General features: G+C 59.0%; 1 pseudogene; it reads right to left on the bottom strand.

Annotated features, from left to right (window-relative positions):
• The window catches only part of LOC120603005 (gap junction alpha-3 protein-like), a 20,140-nt pseudogene extending 11,566 nt beyond the window's left edge, over positions 1 to 8,574 (bottom strand).
• Between the last annotated feature and the right edge of the window lie 10,494 nt (positions 8,575 to 19,068).

Genomic DNA, 19,068 nt, shown 5'->3' with positions numbered 1-19,068 from the left:
TATTTATATTTATATTTATAAATATATTATAAATATATATAATATATAAATATATTATAAATATATATTATATAATATATAAATATATATTATATATATTTATATTTATATTTATAATATAAATATATACATTTATATTTATAATATAAATATATATTGTAAATATATATATGGTGTTTGGTTTTGTTTCTACTTTGAAATGTGACCTCAACATGTTTCTCAAGGCCAGAATTAATTTTCAAAAATGAGAATAGCCTTTTAAAGACTTACGAAAGCAACATCAACTCGCCTGAGAAAAATCTGGAAATCGAAGCAAGCGTCAGGTGGTGGTAGACCACCGTGTCCCAGCACTGGTCACGTGTCAGCCGCGCCTCCGGCAGAGAAGCAGGAGATGGGGGAGTCAAAGTCACCTGGCCGTCGGGGCACCCAGAGGCCCATGTGAGAATGTCAAGAGGCAGGCAGAGGGGTCAGGGGGATTGTCCCAGCGAAGTAACCCTCAGTTTGGATGAAAGCACCGGGAAATTCTTGAAATGGAAGTTTCTCCTGATGCCAGGCGTTAGAATTCCAGAAAGAAATATTTCGGGGGGTGGGGGGACTTCAGAGTCATTTCTGTGTTTGTAACCAGTGATGGCCGAACTATCTGACGTGAACTTCCATTTTTAAAAAATGAGGTTTTGAGACACGCGTTCTTTTGGGGAAAAGGGGTGTGGGCTTTAACTTGGCGAAAGGGAATTAACACATGCGCTCGGCGGTCATTGCCACGGTGGGCGCATATTACGGCAAATGTGGTAAAGAGGGGACATCGTCCTTCCTGACTTTGCAGAAGCAGCGTCTGAAATATGTCCCTTACTGGGACATGAGAGGAGCTTTGATTATGACTAGACGTTGACACTCCTCTCCCCAAAGCTGTAGCCCAATTCCCTTCCAGCTGGGGGTAGGAAGACGAAGTGACCCAAGTGACCGGCTTATAACACCTAGAACCGGGGGGAAAAAGTGACATGAGTGTGACAGCTGACATTAGGTCACAGGGGCGTGGCAGCTTTTCTTCGCTCCCTCTGTGAGGACACCAAAGGCTACCGCGCCCCACCACCGCCTGCTCCCGGCTAAGCCACTTCCCAGTCCACACAGACACTAAGCAGGGGACTGCATGGCTATGGTTCTAGTAACTGGTTATGTGGCAACAGGTGACTGACACGGCGGCCATATGCCATGAAAAAGCCACATGGCGTCAGACGCACCCGGGCAAGGCCCCAGAAGAAATGCTTCAGGTGGCATACTGTTTCAGCAAGCGACCTGAGCTTGGGACTATTGTGACCCTTCCTTCTCCGTCTCCCTTCGTCCCCACCTGCAGGGCACACGCCCAGATGGACGCCGTAATTCAGAAGAGAAGACATCATATTCACTCATTCGTCCATGCAGCGAATTCTTTCTGAGAGTCTGATGTGTGTCCCGACCCCTTTTCATTTCAACGACAAATGAAAACAGCTGCATGGAGTCTGGGGTGAGGTGAGGGGTACGAATCTTCTTACGACTTCCGTTTCCTGCCTTAGCGACCAGCCAAATGGTCCCTAAGTGGACATTCCAGGCTGCCTTTTTGTCCCTTTAGCAGATATTCTGGGCTGTTTGAGCAGAATAACTCAGAGGGGGCAGCCATGCCATCTGTCACCTGCTACCTGGACAAAGAGTCCCTCTTGATGTCCCCACCAGGGGCTCTGTCAACAGCCCTCGGGCCCCAGGGGTGAGTATCCGATGGACGAATGCATGACCTGCCTGAGGCCACTGGGAGCTGGTCACCTTCAGCGTGACAGCCCCAGGTCCCAGGTCACCAAGAGCCACATGGGAGTGCTTCTCCCGTTCCTCTGCTCTTTGAGACATGAAGGCTACCTGGGGCACTCTGTGAACCCTACAGTGGAACAGAGCCTGGCTGACCTGGGTGTGCCCTCAATGGAGCCAGAGGGGACAGAGGGACATTCACCAGCAGTAGAGGTGGCATGATGTGGATGTCGGCTGGAGTGCTGCGGCCAGGAGCCAGGGAGTGCCACCGCCTCCAGAAGTGGAGGGGGTCAGGTCCTCCCCAGGGGCCTCTGGGAGGAGCCGGCCTTGTCAGCAGCTGGGCTGCGGCCCAGTGGCCCTGACCTCAGAGCTTTGCCCCTCGCACTGTCTGAGGACGAATCTGCCACCGCGTCTGTGGTGCTTTGTCTCAGCAGCCCCAGGAAACTGAGGCACGCTTTCTCTGGCTAGCATCACCCCCCCAGCCATCGTCGCCCAGACCCACAGCTGTGCTGGAGTCCCAGTCCGCACCTAGCCCCGCAGTAGATCTCGTGACAGCCGGTCCAAACGGGCTGCAATTCAAGTGCTAGCTTCCTTCCGACTTCGGCCTTTCCACCCTTGTGGGAAAAGCTGCCCTGACCCCTCCTGCTCCCTCAGCGGGCTGTCCTCTCGCTCCTCAGTCCCATCGTCTCAACTACAAACGACTGCTCCAAATCAACTGTAGAGAGAACGTAAGTCGAACTGAAGATCTAGCCCTTTGTGTTAAGTTTAGGTTTCGTGTCCACTGAGACTATATATATATGTACGGGTGTGATGACACATACGTACACGCATACTTCCTTTTAAATCAGCTTCGTGGGCGTATGAGGAACATGTGCTAAATCTATTAACGAATTTTGAAAACGGTCCACGCTTGCGATGCAGATCATGGCATCTCTCTGAGGCGTTTCTCTGTCTCCTTTGCAGTCTGCCCACCCTCAACCTGACCCCAGGCCATCCCTGACCCGCTGTCTGTCCCTGTCACCTCTCGGGATGTCGGAGAGGCGATATGTTCATCTTTAAGACAATCCGGCGCATCAGGGCGTCTGGCCACACCGGTTTCTGTCTCTGTGTCAAGTGCACGGTTAACGCAGACCTGTCGTTAAAAAGCTTAAGAGCGCCTGATGACAGCTGTAAACGATATTGCAATGTACGCGGGACAGTGACAGTCCCCACATTTATCATTTTGACTCATTGGGGTTTTTTAAAGAGTTGTTACACATATCAGAAAAAAGAGTTTTAAAATTTTTCAGAAAAAGGAATTTACTCAATAATACGAAAGAATTCAAGAAAGTGTTAATAGAACGACAACAAAAAACCACCTAAATTGAAAAGACACCTAATTTCACCAGGTTAATTTTTTTAGAGGATGTTTGAATAGATTCGCAGTTTTGATTCTCGGCGATCGTGTGGGAGAAATCTGGGCCCCGCCCACCCCGTTAGTTTAAGGTCAAGGGTAGCTGGCGGACACCAGGATGTTCTGGCTCGTCTTTTTCCTCTTTCTCTATTTTTCTTTTGCTTTTCAAATCTTAAGGTAACATCTTGGGTCAATTTCATGGACGCAAAGAATGACTCAGTAAAATAAAGTTTAAAAAGGAGAAAGTGACCGATTCTATAAGAAATGATTCGGGATTTAAAAGGGCTTGGGGACTGTGCAGTCAGGGGTGACTTTTCTCAGTAGCGTGGGGTGCGGCCCACCCACGGGGTGATGGGCCTTCTGAACACAGGGACGGAAGAAAATGATTGTCCTGTGTACTGCAGATTACCGATAATGTGTGTAAACAAAATAGGATAGCGTGGGAGTTCGAAAATACGCTTAGGGATTTAAAATATATATATTAAATTGAGAGAAAAATTGTTAGGCTCGAAAATGCTTAGGCTAGAAAATATTTATCTGGGATCTGGCCCAAGGGAGAGGCTGTTTCCATCACATTTGCAGGTGCACAATGATGGGTTGAGGACAGCCACCTTTCCCTGCATCCCCCTGAGGGAGGGGGGGACCCAGCCTTGGGGCCACGGGACCCTCCCATAGCCAAATCACGTCGGACAGGCTTTCCTGTGTTACAGAAACCTGGAGAGATACCCCAGGGACTGTTGCAATGACTGGTTTTCTGTGCAATGACTGGTTTTCAGTCCGGAGTCTAACTCCACAATCCTACCCAGCCTCTGAGGGGGCCAACCGGGCTGGGTCACCTGCACAGTGCAGGCTTCTTGGTGAGGTCTGGTGAAATGAACTGAATTTCCAAATGCAAGAACCAAACGCCATGAGAGTGCGGTGGCCGAGAGCCGTGAGCAGTCTCGGTGGTGGAAGCTGAGGGTCAAGTGAGGTCCCAGTAACTCAGGGGGCTGCCTGTCCTGTCTCATCCCTGCTACTGCTTTGCCCACACGACAAAGCGCCCCGTCGCGGCGCTGTTCACTTGGGGACATCCAGCCGCCTCCGGGCTGCGAGGACGCAGCATCACTGTCCGAACGAGGCCTGGGCGATCCTGTGCGACCCCCTCTCCCCAGACACCTGCCGCGGACCAGCTGAGCGCCAGCCCGGGGACCACTGAGCAGCAGCCTCGCCCAGGTTCCCCGGGGCTCAGCTCCGCCCATCATTCTGCCGGGAAGGAAGGAGCAGGGCCAGCGGGGTGGGGTCCAGCCGGGGCAGGGGTCCAGTCACGGTGGGGTCCAGCCGGGGGCGGGGCCCAGCTGGGGGCGGGGCCCAGCTGGGGGCGGGGCCCAGCCTGTCTCACCGCCCGCGGGACGCACGGGAGCCCCAGGCGCTCTCAGCGCTCTGAGAACGGGAAGTCACAGTCTTGTCACCAGACTGTCCATGGGTCACAGAAGACTCATCGGAAAGTTAAGGGAGTCATGAAAAGGGACGGATCCGATGGAGAGGCTCCGGCGTCCGCAGAACGAGGGCCACCACACCGGGTGGCCGTTGGAGGTGGACAGCGTGACGGGGACCAGGCTCGGTGTCACCTCTGCTCGTGGGTCCACAGTGACCGAGATGCGGCAGCGCGCGGTGGCGCAGGACACTCTGCGGTCTTCCGGCCGCCCCGTGGGCGCGGGGACGGCGGGCGGACAGCGGGGATGCGCACGCAGCCCCCCACCCTGGGGACCGCCGCGGGGACCCCCAGAATCCCCCAGACCCCGCGCGGTGGAAAGAAGCAAGCTGCCAGGACGGTGGGAAGTGCTCAGAGGTTTATTCGCCCCGTCCCGGGCACAGGGCGCTGCTGCGTCAGTGCAGTTGGCATTTCTGGCGACAGGAGTCAGCTTTGACCTGGAGGTACCGCAGGCCCCTCACCCCACTTTCCCCTGCGGAAAGCGCCACGTGCTCCCCACTGCACTGCAGTGCGAATCACTGCGCAGAGACGCAGAACCTGACACCCCCTCACTTCCAAGCTGCTCTCCCCCAAGCTGCGGCCACCCCATTCTCCACCGGGTTGGGCTCCTGAGGGAGTGGCTGGGGCTGTCCTGAGCGGGCAGGGAGGAAGTCAGGGACACTGGCGGGGTGGCCTTCCTCACTGAGAGCTGCTGCTCCGCCTCCTGGGTGGCCCAGTTCTGCTGTCATAGAGTTTGTCAGGGTGGCCCTTGCCCTGTGCTTTGGCTAAGGCTGTGACACTGAAGTCTACTGCTGGAAGAGGGGTCTCAGGAATGACTGTGGTTGGTGCCTGAGTGAGTGCAGTAAGGCGGGCACCCCACAGTACTGATGGCCGGGGCCTAGTGGGAAGGGGGCAGTGGGCTCACACTCCCCGGCTTTGAGGGCCCCATCCTAAATTCAGGGGAGTCTAAGCTATAGCGTTGGGTCATGCCGTGTTTAAGCTTCTTCCAGCCCAGGTGATAGATCTCCAGCACATTGAGAAAGAGGGACAGGCAGGCCACGGCCAGCATGAAGATGATGAAGATGGTCTTCTCCGTGGGCCTGGAGATGAAGCAGTCCACGGTGTTGGGGCAGGGCCACTTGTCACAGCGGTAGAGTGGCTTTAGCTGAAAGCCGTACAGGAAGTACTGACCGGTGATGAAGCCCACCTCGAACAGCATCTTGAAGACGGTGGTGAAGACGTAGGTCCGCAGCAGGGCCCCCGCGATGCGGACCTTGCCCCGGTCGTCCCGCACCGGGGACCTGTCCCTCTGGCCACGGTCGCCATCCCCGTTCAGCTGCTCTGCATCTCGCTCTTTCCTCTTCTGTTCCGTGCGCACGATGTGCAGCACGTGGCCCAGGTAGATGAGGGTGGGCGTGGACACGAAGATGATCTGGAGCACCCAGAAGCGGGTGTGGGAGATGGGGAAGGCCTTGTCGTAGCAGACGTTCTCACAGCCGGGCTGCTGGGTGTTGCAGGTGAAATCGGACTGCTCGTCACCCCACACCGACTCCACCCCGGCTCCCAGCACCAGGATTCGGAAGATGAACAGGACGGTCAGCCAGACCTTGCCCGTGACCGTGGAGTGCTCCTGTGCAGCATCCAAGAGTCTCCCCAGAAGGCTCCAGTCGCCCATTGCTTCAGACTGCCAGCCTGTGAGGGAACGTTGCCTGTTAATACGCAGGTAGCACAGGTGAGCTGCAGGGCCACCACTCACAGGGGCAGGTGTCACTGCACATGGGGGTTGGGATGCGGTGTCACTGGGTGGCTGTCCTCCCACTTCTGTTGAGGGCTCTGCATGTGTGAGCACATGCATGTATGCATGTGTGTGCGTGGCCTGTGTGAATGCATGCATGTGTGTGCATGTGTGTTTCAATGTGTGTGTGCATATGTGTGATATGTACACATGTGGGTCTACGTGTATCGAACTGTGTTCCTTTATCCATGTGCATATTTACATGTGTGTGTGTGCATGTACATGTGTTTATTGTGAGTCCCCATCGGTGTGTGTCCATACATAGCACCCACTACTGTGCCACCCAAGGTCGACAGCACCGGTCTGACACTGAGCTACGTCGCCCTGCACAGTGTGGCAGAAATCAGACGACCACAGGTCACTCAACTCACTTCAGAGACCAAGAAAGGGAGGTGACCGCCTCAGGGACACGGACCTCTCCCGGCCTCCCGGGCTCACCCCGGTCTCTGCAGGAGCTCCGGGGCCTCCCGTGCAGCTGGCCAGGGCCTCATCCTGCCCCTCCTGTTCCTGTGACATTAGAGCAACTCCCGCCCCAATCGCCACCGCGCCTGTGCCACCGGCAGACGTCCCGCCATGGACTCTGCTCCCTCCTCTCTCACAGTCTCTCTGCGGCTTCGCAAACGTTACATAAATGGCTCACTGCTGCGCGTCCCCAGGCAGGAGCCCGCGTCTCCCTCTGCGCTGTGGGGACATGAAGGTGACAGTGTCCACTTCTTCATGAAGGTGACAGTGCTCCCCTGACGTGGGGGACCAAGACTACAGGGTGTTGTCGGTGTCTCCTCCGCTCAGACGGGCCAGGGGCTCCAGATGGGGCCAGACCGAGCCGCTGTCGTCACGGCCGGTCTGTGTGCGAGGGAGGTGGCTGAGCGGCCGGTGCGCACACAGCCCTCCGGGGGCTGCAGAGCTCTCATCGTGCTCACCGTGAGGCTGAACAGCACTAAGGTTACGGTTTGACGGCAAAGAAACAGAACAGAGCCGCTCCCCGTGGTCCGAACTCGCGGGCAGGGGGTCACCCTCCTTCGGACGAGCTCCCAGCTCTCCGTTTCGGGCATCTGCCGTCTGGAGAGACCTGAGTCCTCCCGTGCCAACCGCCTCGCCCCACACCGTCCCTGGCATCTGCTCTCCTCCCCACGTCTTAGAAGGTAACGAGTTTTCGCCAGAAACTTAAGTGCTAACCACGTCCTGGGAACGATGTGGGATGTGGGGGCATCAGCGCCCAGGGTGGACTGCCGTGGAGTGACTCACAGATCGGAAGTCACCCTCGTGTTTAATTCTCGCGTCATAGACACCAATGCATCATTCCCCTCTCGCTGTCTGTCTGTGACCGTTTTTAAATGGCACATTTTGGCGATATCTTGATAAAGTAAAAGCTGGGGACTCCCCTTGTCCCTAAGGCGGGGTCACAAATGTCCAGGAGAGAGCTCTGCCTCCTGGGAAGATCGCGTCCACTACAGCGCAGAAGGCAAAGCAAATGCTCCCCGTCCTTGTCACTTACTGTCCCCACTGCCCCTAAAGACACTGGCTCTAGAGTCACAGAAGCGTTTTCCACTCTTGCACTGGAACGCACAGTATGGCATACAGGTCAAGAGTCGGGTCCTGGCATTGTCGCTAGAGGCTTTCTTTATAAACTCTAAAAGCTTTCTTTGCGGGATGTACGGAGGCGACAGCCTTCCTATGACACCCACCAGCTGTGCGGAGCACCTGTCGCCGCTGCTCGCGGGGTCCCGCCGACCCTCCCGCGCGGCTGCGTGTCCGCTGAGCGCTCCAGGGGCTGCGGAGTCCGGGACCCTCAGACCTAAAGTTCTGGAGCAAGTCCTGCTCCCTGACCCCCAGGAGACACCCCAGGAAAGCATCCCCCAGCCTCTGGCCACCCCCAGAAAAACCTTCACTCCGTTGAGAACCCGGCTCTGCAGGGACCTCCAGCGCCCAGGGGTCTCGGTTCCCGCAAAGGGTCTCCGAGCGTCCCCAGGCCGCGCTCCAGTCCCGCTGCGCCCACGGCTCCCACGGATTCCCAGAATCCCCAGGGGCCAGCGCCCCACGAGCTTCGGGGGCCTGGGCCGGGGTTGCAGCTCCACCTGCCTCGCTCGCTTACCCGCTCAGCTGGCCCGCGCGCCTCCGAGTATGGCTCCCGCCACTCTGGACTCTTCGGACCGAGACCTTCTCTACCTGTACTGGAGCCTGACGGTGCCAGGTAAATGCGGGACCCACCGCAGGCCACACCCCGAGCCCGCCCCGCCCCGCCCCGCCCTCCATGTCCTCACACCTGCCCTGCAGGTGAACCTGCACCCGCATCCCACCTGCACCCGCATGTCTATACCCAGCTGCACCCGCATCTCCATCACACCTACATCTGAATCCTGCCTCCTCTTGAATCTTCATACCCACCTGCACCTGTACCCCCTCACCCGCCTGAAACCGCACCCCCACCTGCAGCGGTATCCTCATCCTCACCTATACCTGCATCACCACCTCACCCCCGCTCCGGTCCTGAGCAGACCCAGCAGCCCCTCGACATGTGCGCAAGACAGGGCATCCAGACCTAGCGGCTGCTGTCCCATGACACGCGGAGAGAAGCATAGGGCCCCAGATCCTAGTGGCTGCCGCCCTCAAACCGCAGAAGGAATTGCGGGGGCGTCTGATCCTGGTGGCCGCTGTCCCCTAACACTCTAGGGGAAGCGCGAAGCCGCGTGGCTCCCTCCTACCGGATGACGCCTAATTACCCGGCCCGCGGCTCTCTAGTGCTCCGGGCCCAGATGTGGCTCCTCCTCCCCCACCCTGGACTAGCAGGTGCCCTCCGGCCACCGGCGGGGGGCCGGAGACGAGGACAGGGACAAGAAATAGCGCCGCCACCCTGGCTCCACTCAGTACATTCAGCGCGCCGCATACAGAGGGGTTCTTGCGTTTATTAAGAACTTGTTCCAATGAGCTTGCGACTTGGCCCCACTGAGGGGACAGCGAGGGTCCCCGCGGTCACTCGCTCCCATGGATCCTAGTGACCCAGACGGGGCGCCATCTACCCGCTGGCCTCCCGGTGGAGGAGATTTAAGGTCTTTCCTCCTCAGGGTTGACATCGCCACACTTGACAGGGAACCTGCGACACACGCCAAGAGCACAAATGGACCCGTCCTGCCTGTGACTGAGTCCCCTAGGCTCAGGCCACTCTGCACCACGGTCACTCCCCAGGGTTCAGCCCGGGCCCCGCCCTTCTGACCGGCGCTGGTCCTTCTAACAGCTGGAAAGGGGCTCAGAACCCCCTTCCGAGAGAGGGGTACACTGGCTGCAGGAATGGGGTAAAGCTGGGGTCTCTGCTTATTTTCAGCCCGCGTAGAGCCGCCGCCATGGGCCACCTGCCCTGGGGCTGCGGTCCGGGCTGTCCCGATCAGCCCTCTGCCTGTCCTGGAGACCTCACCTGTTCAGGTGACCCCAGGAGAAAGCAAGCTAAGCGTCCCCAGGTCCATCTGAAGTCCCCTCTCTGAGGGACTCCAGGTGAACGAGCGAAGCAGGTGGCAGTTTTGTGGACTCGGGTTTGTAAAGTGAGAAAGATGCTCGAGAAGGTCTTCGGACAGTTTTATTCTCTGAGGAGCCAGAGAGTGGTTTCCGTTTCTCCTTCCCTGGTCAGCAAAGAGCTAAGAGCGCGTAAGGCTTGTAGCCTCCTCACAGCTGTCACTGGCCTTCCAGGGGCGACACGTGCAAACGCAGTGTCGCAATCATTGTCAACTTCCCATCAAAAATACGGAGTTACAACGATGTGCCCTGAAAAGTAAATGCAGACGTGTAAAGCGAAGGGGGGTCCCCTCTGCCAGCCCTGCCCCCAGGGGACCCGGGTGCGGAGCCCCGCGCGCACCCCCAGCCCTCCTCCTCTGCCGGGGGTCTCTCCTGGGGGCCTCAGCGCACGGCTGGGTCATGAACCATGGCAGGCTCTGCCCGGAGCAGCCCGCAGACTCGTGCTGATTTGGCCTCTTCCGCTTCTTTCAAGGACCCCACCTGCCAGTCCGTCACGTGACTGGGCGACAGGCTTTTCTGAGCCCGGGGTCCAGACCCGAACCGCGCTGGCTGCCGCTCGCTGCCGCCACCTGCTGTGCGCAGGGGAAACTGCAGGGCGCCGCCTCCTCCCGGTCCCCGGGGCGCCCTCGGGGGTGGGGACCCGCCCGCGCCGGCTCCTCGGGACACTGCTGTCCCCGCACGGCGCGTCCGACCCCCGTAAGCCTCCCGCTCCCGCGCTCTGGAGTTCGTCTTTCCGGTCGGTGGCTCTCTGGCCTCTGTGGCTTCGTTAGGGTCACCGTGGCAAGGAAAACAAAGCCCAGGCGCGCGCACGCGCTTTCCTCTCCGAGGTGGCCGGGGGCGATGTTAGCGACCTGCCGTGGTCTCACGGTCACAGGCAGTGGACGCTCCGAGGTGATGGCCAGGGTCAGATGGACAGGACGCCTCTGAGCCTTCCAGACGCGAGGGGACTTGGAGTTGGGGGAATCAAGGCAACGTGGAGAACCAGAGACTCTGTCGCCGCCGTGGCGGGTGACAGAACAGGTGGCTGTGGCCTCGGCTAGAAAGCATGGGCCTGGTCCTGGGGATGCGAGAAGTCAGGAGGTGTTTGAGGGAAGTCTGGGGGGTTTGGTCCCCCTAAGGGGGCACCATGAGGGAAGCCTGGCTGGCACCATGTCTGGAAGCCACACTCAGGGCCCACAGAGAGGGACACTCAGGGCTCCAGCTGTCACCCAGTCCAGCTCGCCTCTCGGCCCCCCTCTTCCCAGTGGGGTTCAACTTTCCTCAGCCAGCATCTGTCCAGCGTCCCTGGAATGTCCTCACCCGGACCCCCTCCCCTGACCCCTCACCCCCACCCCTGAGGCAGAGCAGCCACTTCTTTCCTTGAGGGGGGGAGGCGGGCTCCATGCTTCCAGCAAGTTCCACTTAGTCCTAGGGCTGCGTTTGGGTCGGTGGTCAGCACCCCCGAGCTCCCTGGTTAGTTAAGCACCAATGGGAGATGGGACACAGGACAGGCAGATGGAGATCAGATGTCAGCTTATAAAGGGGAGACAAGGGGATTTCGATGGCTCTTTCCAAAACGGATGGATTAGCTACCTGCTCATGGACAGCTGGCCTCTTCTGCAGGGACCCAGCCAGCCCGGTCAGCTGTCCCCACAGCAGAGAGCAGGCCAGAGCCAGACCGGAGGGATGGGGGGGCGGGGCTAAGCCTCATGCGTCACTTCCATCTCCCAGCTCAGGGACAGTGAGGTCTGTCCCCTCCTGGGAGGGCGTGAGGAGGGTTGGGGAGGCCGGGTGAGGGGCTGCTCGGTCAGGGGCACCCTTCTCGGAAGCGAGTGCCCGGGGAGGCCGCCTGGAGCGTCATCACTGCAGGGCAGCTGTGTCTCACCCCTCGCCTGCTGCCAGCCCCCCCAGCAGCAGCCTCGCCCGCCTCGCCTCGGTCTCACACTTACGGGGCCACTGGCGCCTCGGCTGCCTAGTGGGGCTGTGACAGGCAGATGGGAGGCAGCGGGAACCTCTTCCCCGAGTTTAGGGCTGGAGCCCCTGGCTCTCGCCTGTCCTCCTGCTGGTGGGGCCTGGGCACTCTGCTGCCCACTGAGGCCGCGGCCACAGAGTGTAGAAAAGGGGGGCTGGTTTCCAGACGCCCTCATGGCCTCTGGCCGGGCTGTTCTGACCGAGCTCCCTTGGGCTGGACCCTGGCTGCCCTGTGCAACCCTCAGGCTGGGGGCCTGGTGGCTGGTCTGTGTGATCCGGGCACGAGCACCATTCCCCAGCTTCCCCAGTCACTATGAGGGGTCACCCTGCCTCCCTGAGGACTCCGGCTTCTCCGTTGCTGGTGCATTTTTCACGCCTGTCCTCGCCCGGTCTTGGCGGTGACTGGACTGACTCAGAACAAAGGAGCGATGCTTGTTGAGTCACCGGCACTTCCTACGACACCCCAGCATCCCCATTAATTGAGGCCTCTCGCCCATGAGGTGAATCACCAGCCTGAGATCAGAAATTAAGGTGTGTCCAGGTGCGGCGGGGGACCTCAGGAGCACAATTCTGTCTCCTCATTACAGGGAGCTCGGCGCAGTCCCCTCTCTACAGAGCTTGGAGCACAGGGCCCCTCCGCGGTCTTGCTCTGCCCCCATCTGCCTCCTCCAGGTGGCAGGAGGTGCGTGCAGGGGACGCGGACACCACCCTCTGTTGCTCATCCTGGCACACACGCTCCTGACCTGCAGGGGGGAGTGCTGTGGACAACACTTGCCTCTCACAGGAGCGTTAGTTGAAGTCACGGGTCCCGCAGCCTTGTCACGACAGAACGTCCTCACGACGAGTGGCCGGTGTGGAAATCCCAGGGAAGTTGGCGATAATTCACCAGTTACATGGGGGCTCCTGGTCACATGTTCACGTCGAATTATGCACTTCAGGGTCACGAAAGGCCGAGGTCACGAAAGGCCGAGGTCTCTCCAATCCTGAGGTGCCACTGGTTAGCTGTGTTACTTGGGAGAAGCCGTCTGGGTCTTCGAAGCGTAGTTTGCTCATCTCTAACGTGTGACAATCACCCCTGTTTCATTAGCCTTGCAGAGAAGACAGGTCGTGCCAAAAGAAGGTCGTGCCAGCTCCTCTGCTCAGCGCCTTTTGTGACGGTGTCTGCTTTCGTTTTTAAGACGAAACAGGCTTTGGGAACTTGTGTCTTGAGAGGCCCGATGTCGTGAAGGAGACTGAAGGGCCACTGGGTTACTCTCCAGTCCTCAGGGACGAGCTCGAACGAGTGTCTCAGACCCAGAGCTGGCCGCAGGGCGGTGTCCTGCCTCGCAGGAGGGGGACTCGCAGGAGGAAGGGAGGCGGAGGCCCGCGGGGAGCAGGGAGCCACAGCACTGCGGGCAGGGGCCCGGGACAGGCTGTGCTGCCGAGCAGAGAAGCCAGCCTGGCCCAGGCCCTCGGCCTCGCTCAGCCGGGAGGGGCGTCCGTGCGCACACACCTCTGGCCGCCCCCGGCTTCCTGTCCTCAAGAGGGACCCCGACGGGCCTTGAGTGCACTGTGGGAAAGGCCTGGCCTCCATCCTGGCCCCAGCGTCCCGTCTGCTGCTGGGGCCTCCGGCTGGGTGGTCCGCGGCTGCACAGATATAACGGTGAATATGGTTTGGGCCACACAGAGCGGTGACTGTCCTTGCTTTTCTTTCTCTGTTTTCTTTTATCGATTATGGGATGCAGAGAGCACTCAAAACGTGTGTGTGATAGGAAAGTCACATCCAGCGTGCCCCTAGAATTGGAGGCGGAGCGATTTTCTGGTGCTTCTTCCCTAAAAGACCTGACCAGACTGGAACATGGCAGTTTTGCACGGGGCAGGGAGGACTCAGCCGTGTGCTCAGACTTGCCCTATTAATGTTGGTGGTTAATACGCACACGGGCTTAGGAGGTAGCAGGGGTGTTGCAGCCCCAATAAAATAGGACGGGGCATCAGCCGTGCTTGATGTGCGCTTGAGTCCAGAATCATTTTTATCACGTTGTCATGAGTCGGCGTCTTCCAGTGACACCATCCGCTGTCCCCCGTGTTGAGAAAAGAGACCTCTCCTTTCCTTTCCCACTTTAAAAATTATGGTCAACTGTACAAATCAAAGTGATCATATTAACTAATTACAAGGGTACGTTTTCAAGTACATTCATGTTATTGCGCAATTATCCATCTGCGGAACTTTCCATCTTCCCAAAGGGAACCTCTGTCCCCTAGGGAACCCCAGCTTGCTCCCCCCCCCCCCCCCCGCAGCCCCATCTGCTTCCTGTCCCCTGATCCTGCCGCTCCGGGGCCCCACGTAAGTGGAATCACACAACACTGGTCCTTTGCTCGGCGGATTACGTCACTGAGCGCGGTGTCCTCAGGGTTGGCCCATGCCGGAGCAGGTGTCAGGACGTCCCTCCCTTTTGAGGCGGAGTGACTGTCCGCTGTGCCCAAAGCGACCGCACGGCGCTTCTCGGTTCATGTGACGGTGGCCGCTGCGGCGCGCGCGCCTTTAGCCATGCGGACAGTGACGCTGTGACCGCGGCCGCCAAATACCTGTTCCAACGAGATCTCTCTCTCTTTGGGGAAAAGCAGGGCCAAGGGGGAAAATCCAGGCTCTTCTGAGTTATTGGGATTCGATATTGCCCTAAACCCGTATCTCTGGTCTGGAAAAGTAGACTTCACGATGAAAAAGGGCCCGAAGCGTCCGAGTGGGGTGTACTAGGTGATTCCCCCCACGATACGAGGGTAGCAGAGCCGGCGACACCGCGTCTCTAAGGCGCTGAGCTGAAGCGCTAACCTTGGGTGACGGTGCCAAAGGCTCCTTAAAACAAGCGGTCCCCCCGCGGACGCGCGAGGGCTGGGACGTCACGGGACCTGCGTCTGCAGGCTGCACGGTGATACCCCACCCAAGGGACATGGCACTTAGACGCCGGGGGCAAAGCGGCACGAGACTGTGGAAGCCGCCACCTGTGACCACGGCAGGTCGCTAACATCGCCCCCGGCCACCTCGGAGAGGAAAGCGCGTGCGCGCGCCTGGGCTTTTGTTTTCCTTGCCACGGTGACCCTAACGAAGCCACAGAGGCCAGAGAGCCAGCGACCGGAAAGACAAACTCCAGAGCGCGGGAGCGGGAGGCTTACGGGGGTCGGACGCGCCGTGCGGGGACAGCAGTGTCCCGAGGAGCCGGCGCGGGCGGGTCCCCACCCCCGAGGGCGCCCCGGGGACCGGGAGGAGGCGGCGCCCTGCAGTTTCCCCCGCGCACAGCAGGTGGCGGCAGCGAGCGGCGGCCCGCGCGGTTCAGGTCTGGACCCCGGGCTCAGAAAAGCCTGTCGCCCAGTCACGTGACGGACTGGCAGGTGGGGTCCTTGAAAGAAGCGGAAGAGGCCAAATCAGCACGAGTCTGCGGGCTGCTCCGGGCAGAGCCTGCCATGGTTCATGACCCAGCCGTGCGCTGAGGCCCCCAGGAGAGACCCCCGGCAGAGGAGGAGGGCTGGGGGTGCACGCGGGGCTCCGCGCCCGGGTCCCCTGGGGGCAGGGCTGGCAGAAGGGACCCCCCTTCGCTTTACACGTCTGCATTTACTTTTCAGGGCACATCGTTGTAACTCCGTATTTTTGATGGGAAGTTAACAATGATTGCGACACTGCGTTTCCGCGTGTCGCCCCTGGAAGGCCAGTGACAGCTGTGAGGAGGCTACAAGCCTTACGTGCTCTTAGCTCTTTGCTGACCAAGGAAGGAGAAACGGAAACCACTCTCTGGCTCCTCAGAGAATGAAACTGTCCGAAGACCTTCTCGAGCATCCTTCTCACTTTACAAACCCGAGTCTATGAAACTGCCACCTGCTTCGCTCGTTCACCTGGAGTCCCTCAGGGAGGGGACCAGAGATGGGCCTGGGGACGCTTAGCTTGCTTTCTCCCGGGGTCACCTGAACAGGTGAGGTCTCCAGGACAGGCAGAGGGCTGATCAGGACAGCCCGGACTGCAGCCCCAGGGCAGGTGGCCCATGGCAGCTGCTCCACAGGGGCTGAAAATAAGCAGAGACCCCAGTTTTGCCCCATTCCTGCAGCCAGTGCACCCCTTCCTCGGAAGGAGGCTCATAGCCCATTTCCGGCTGTTTGTTAGAAGGGCCAGAGCAGGTCAGTCCCCTCTGAAGGACCTTGTGCAGGCCAGGCCCGGGCTGGACCCTGGGGAGCTGGGGCAATGCAGAGTGGCCCAAGCCCAACAGGCAGCCAGAGGCAGGACGGGTCCGTTTGTGCTCTTGGCCTGCGTCGCAGGTTCCCTGTCAAGTGTGGTGATGTCACCCCTGAGGAGGAAAGAAGACAGACCTTAAATCTCCACCCGGAGGCCAGCGGGTAGGCGGCGCCCCGTCACGGTCACCAGAACGAGTGACCGCAGGGACCCTCGCTGTCCGCTCAGCAGGGCCAAGCCGCAAGTGCATCGGAACAAGTTCTTAATAAACACAAGAACTCCTCTGACTGCGGCCTCGCTGAGTGTACTTGACTGGAGCCAGGCTGGCGGCGCTATTTATAGTCCCCGGGTCGCGTCCCCAGCGCCCCGCCCGCGGCCTGAGGGCACTTGGTGCGCCCGCTGGTCCCGCGCCCCAGGCGCAGGAAGGGGGCGCCCCGCAGGCGTCTGCACCCGCGTCGGGGCCTCAGCGCCGAGAGCCGCGGGCCGGGTGGTCAGGCGTCACCTGAGGGGGCCGTCCGGCACCGCGCCTCTCCTCGGGTGTCAGGGGACAGCAGCCACCAGGGCAGGGCGTCCCGCCCCGCCCCGCCCACGTGCCCGGAGTGGGGCTGGGGGTTGTCCTGAGGCGTGACAGGCCGTGAGGATGTAGGTGCAGGTGGAAGCGCAGGGCCGCGAGGATGGGGGCGGGTGCGGGTGCAGGTGCAGGTGCGGGGCGCGCGTGGGCACGTGGAAGGCGGCGCCCGAGGCGGGGCGCGCGGGGCCGGGGTGTGGCCGGCGGTGGGACCGTCGGTGCCCTGGCGCCGCCCCGCGGGGCAGCAGGGTGAATGCGTCGGGCACTGGGGCGTGGCGCGGCGGGGCTGCGGCGGGGGCCCGCGCTGGGCGCTCGGGGGCCGCAGGGATGGCCGCCGGGGAGGGGAGGCCGGACTCGGGCGCGGGGCGCACGCGTGCAGCCGCAGGGCGCGGGTAGGAAGGGCTCGGTCCAGAGCAGCGGGCGCCGCACTCGCAGGCGCGCGGGCCGGCGGAGCGGGTAAGCGAGCGGGGTCGCGCGGGAGGGCCTGCCACCCGGGGCCCACGCGCTCGCGGGCAGCCGGTCCCTGGGGACTCTGCCGGGAATCCGTGGGAGCCGTGGGCGCAGCGGGACTGGAGCGCGGCCTGGGGACGCTCGGGGACCCTTCGCGGGAACGGAGGCCCCTGGGCGCTGGAGGTCCCTGCAGAGCCGGGTTCTCAGCGGAGTGAAAGTTTTCCTGGGGGTGGCCGGAGGCTGGGGGATGCTTTCCTGGGGTGTCTCCCGGGGGTCGGGGAGCAGGACTTGCTCCAGAACTTCACGTGAGGGTTCCGGACTCCGCAGCCCCTGGAGCGCTCAGCTGACGGCCGCGCGGGAGGGTCGGCGGGACCCCGCGAGCAGCGGCGCCAGGTGCTCCGCACAGCTGGTGGGTGTCGTAGGAAGGCTGTCGCCTCCGTACATCCCGCAAAGAAAGCTTTTAGAGTTTATAAAGAAAGCCTCTAGCGACGGTGCCAGGACCCGACTCTTGACCTGTATGCCATACCGTGCGTTCAAGTGCAAGAGTGGAAAACGCTTCTGTGACTCTAGAGCCACTGCCTTTAGGGGCTGTGGGGACAGTAGGTGACAAGGACGGGGAGCATTTGCTTTGCCTTCTGCGCTGTAGTGGACGCGATCTTCCCAAGAGGCAGAGCTCTCTCGTGAAGATTTGTGACCCCACCTTAGGGACAAGGGGAGTCCCCAGCTTTTACTTTATCAAGATATCGCCAAAATGTGCCATTTAAAAACGGTCACAGACAGACAGCGAGAGGCGAATGATGCTTTGGTGTCCGTGACCCGAGAATGAAACACGAGGGTGACTTCCGATCTGTGAGTCACTCCACGGCAGTCCACCCTGGGCGCTGAGCAGTACTGCAAAACAGACATTAAAAGATTAAAAGAGGGGATTCATCTCCCTAGGGTCAGCGTATTCAAAGCAAACATCGGCTCATCCGGCACACATTCCACTGGTGCCCGAGCTGGGTTCATGTTGAGATAAGCATCTAATGAAGAGTGTGCGCTGTTCCTGTGAAGCAGTTCACGCAAGTGTCACCGCTGTGGTGACCGTCAGAGTCTGCTGCCTACAGTAAGGTAACCCACAAAGGTTAACCGGCTCAACGCCATCTGAACGGAATGGCGTGTGATGAAAGGTCATGCTCTGCCCGTGAGAGAGAGTTTTGACACAACCTCCTCGAGTTTCTTAACTATAGGAACTTCACACTGTATTTTGAAACTTAAAATTAATTTGCCGTATATATCGCAGCCATGTCGTAATGCCGCATGCATTCAGGGAATTTGAACCTAACAGAATAAATAGGACATACTTATTATTGGGATTTTACTTCCGATTTGCACGCAAACACGTTAGTAAACACACAGCTTGTGTGATGCATTAAAATAGTATCAGAACATTCTAGACAGTGTAAAAGCCTTTGAGGGTTTCTGTTATCCTGCACAGAAACTCCAGTTCTGTCTCGATGAACATACAGTCCCCACACACATACTGGGTCACGGCCCCCAGCAGCACTATGTAGCACTGGTCATGTGTTTAATCGGGCTTTTGCGAGTCTGCCTCTCCCGTAGATTGTGAATGAACCTCCTGAGGGTAAGGACTATATTCCCATTGTATTGGTACCCTCTGCATAGCACAGAGCCACACACACATACGTGTTTGATATTTCCTAAATTGAAGAGGGAAAAAAAATCCAATACATGTGACCGTACACAGCATGCGCGTGTCTCTAAAAACAGTACATTTTTGCAATTTCAATGTAATGCTTAATTAAGGCAATAAAACAGTGATAAAGTTTCCTCTTGATTTTTCACTCTTACGGTGGTGTAAAATGCTTCACCGTGATAACATGCTTGCCTTTTTAAATCTCTGCATCTTTAAAGGTATGGCTCGTCGTGGCAGATGTCAGCAGTTGCTTCTCTCTTACATTTTCTTTGAGTCAAAAATTAGTGGTTTGCT

The sequence above is a fragment of the Pteropus medius genome, unplaced genomic scaffold (assembly GCF_902729225.1).
Source record: "Pteropus medius unplaced genomic scaffold, Ma_sr-lr_union100, whole genome shotgun sequence".
Lineage (NCBI taxonomy): Eukaryota > Metazoa > Chordata > Mammalia > Chiroptera > Pteropodidae > Pteropus > Pteropus medius.
This window is presented reverse-complemented; position numbering and strand designations above follow the sequence as displayed.